This window comes from Fukomys damarensis, unplaced genomic scaffold (assembly GCF_012274545.1).
Source record: "Fukomys damarensis isolate Sample0158 unplaced genomic scaffold, DMR_v1.0_HiC HiC_scaffold_1, whole genome shotgun sequence".
Classification (NCBI taxonomy): Eukaryota; Metazoa; Chordata; class Mammalia; order Rodentia; family Bathyergidae; genus Fukomys; species Fukomys damarensis.
The window spans coordinates 43,333,689-43,335,805 of NW_022900913.1; the positions used below are offsets into that span (position 1 = coordinate 43,333,689).

A 2,117-nucleotide genomic window follows, 5' to 3' on the forward strand; every position below is an offset into this window, starting at 1 on the left:
GACTATTAAGCCTTTTGGTTTTCTTTTTTTTTTTTTTTTGCATTTTCTTCATTGGAAACTCTAATAGAAGCAAACTGGAAAGAGAGGAACAGCTGGAGAGAGTAAGGCAGGGCTCACAAACATGGCTACAAGGACTCCTCACCCCCCCACACACCCATTTAAGAGATTGTATTGTATTGGCCTAGTGAATATTTTGCCCTGCACTGTTATGTCATGCTGGGTTCTAGGAAGTGAACAAAAGTTTGGCACTGGAACTGGAGTAACCCTCATCATTCCCAGTACTCTGCAGGCTGCTGTGGTCATCAATGTCACTGATGCTGATGGTGCTTATACTGTCCGCTTCTCCATGGAAGAACTCTGTGCTTTCTCCATCCAGTTCGATCTTCTCTCACTCCGAATCATAACAATCTAAAGAAATAGTTGATCCAATGCTGTCCATTCATATTCATTCCATTTCTTGAGAACCCTGCAGCTGTTCTAGTCTTCTAGTCATCGCTTAAAAAAATCTCTGTTCTTGTTCCAAATTCTCAAGCTGGGGCTGTTCTTTCTTTCAGCTTCTTTAAGTTTCTTGATATGTACTTTGGCTTTGTTGAGCAAACTAATTGTTGTGTGCCTGGTGCAGTCTGGTCCTAGTGGAATCAAAACTTTTAAGCATTCTAAACATAGGTGCACATGAGCTCTCCGATTCTTTTCCAGCTCATTGTGGGTAGATCTGTTGGCAGCAATGGTATTGCTGCTCCCACTACTGAGGTTTTCAGCCCAGCTCAATCTCCGTGCGGCCTCTGAATTCTGTAGCTGGGGCTAGGCATGGAAGGGAACGATGAGGCATAGCCATGTTCATATTCTCACTCCTGGCACCCCAACCTCGGCAGCCTCCAGCAGGCGCTGCACATTGATCATCAGCATCTGCTCTGTGGGTGCCGGGATGGTAACTGGGCCTGTCCACACTCCTGTCCCCAGCAAACCGGAGCCCATTTTCAAAATATTGCAACTTCCAGGAAACTCTGCAAGTAGAGATTCTATTTTCTTGAAATCTTCTTCATCTCTATTGCTTTGAATCTCCACTGCTGTGCTGTCTCCTTATACTTACTGTCATAGTTCTTTGTTTCTTCAATTGCCATCCACAACCAGGCACATCATAATTCTCCTTTCTGAAGTCAGTGCTAAATGGAGGATTAAATTCACCTTCTTAACTCCATGCTGAACTATTTCTTTTCTGAGAGTTATAGCATTTTTTAAAATATGCGTTCTTCAGTGTATTTAACTCTGAATCCTTCAGATGTTACTTAATAGTTTGATGGGTGTGTATTATCTTCTGAATTATGTGCTAAGTCCTTGGGGACAGGGACATAATTAAGAGTCCTTGGAATCAACAACAGATTTTGACATAAAAGGGCTTTAATAAAGTACTTATACTTTGAAGATGGTCCTTTTTAAATTATAAACCTATTTGGGAGTAATTTGAGATTCAAGGAAATTGACTGGAGAGTACAGAGTTCCCACAGTCCTGGTTATAGCCTCCAAATCACCACATTTTTCTTTCCCCATTTTCATATATATATAATTAAAGAGGTATCTCTATCATAATTAATTAGTTAATACTGATGTGTTATTATTAGCTAAAATCTGTAGTTTGACTATGATTTACTTTTGCTGCTGTATATTCTGTGTGTCTTGTTAATGTCATGTACTTGCCATCATGATTCTACAGAGTATTTTCACTTCCTAAATCCCTAGTGCTCTCCCTGTTATGGCCCCCACCAAACCTCTGCCAAGCACTGACCATTTTACCATTTCTACAGTCATGTTTTGTATAGCCCTTTCAGATTCATTCTTTCACTTAGCTATATTTATTTAAGGTTTCTCCATATTTCTTGTGGTTGAATAGCTAACCCCTCTTTAATTTTAGGAATACTTCATCATTAAGATTAATATAGTTTTAGCTGGGAATTTAGCTCAGTGGTTCGGTGGCCTGCCTTGCAAGCACAAGAATCCAAGTTCAACCCCCAGTACCAAAATTAAAAAAAAGATTAATATAGTTTTATCTATTCACCTATTGAAGGACATCTTTGCTGCTTCCATGTACTGGTAACTAAGAATAAAGCTGCTATAAGCAC

The 2,117-nt window shown here is 39.8% G+C and overlaps 1 pseudogene; it reads right to left on the reverse strand.

The window, feature by feature from the left end:
* Window positions 1–223: 223 nt before the first annotated feature.
* Window positions 224–975, reverse strand: LOC104864151 (annotated as a pseudogene).
* Window positions 976–2,117: the final 1,142 nt, after the last annotated feature.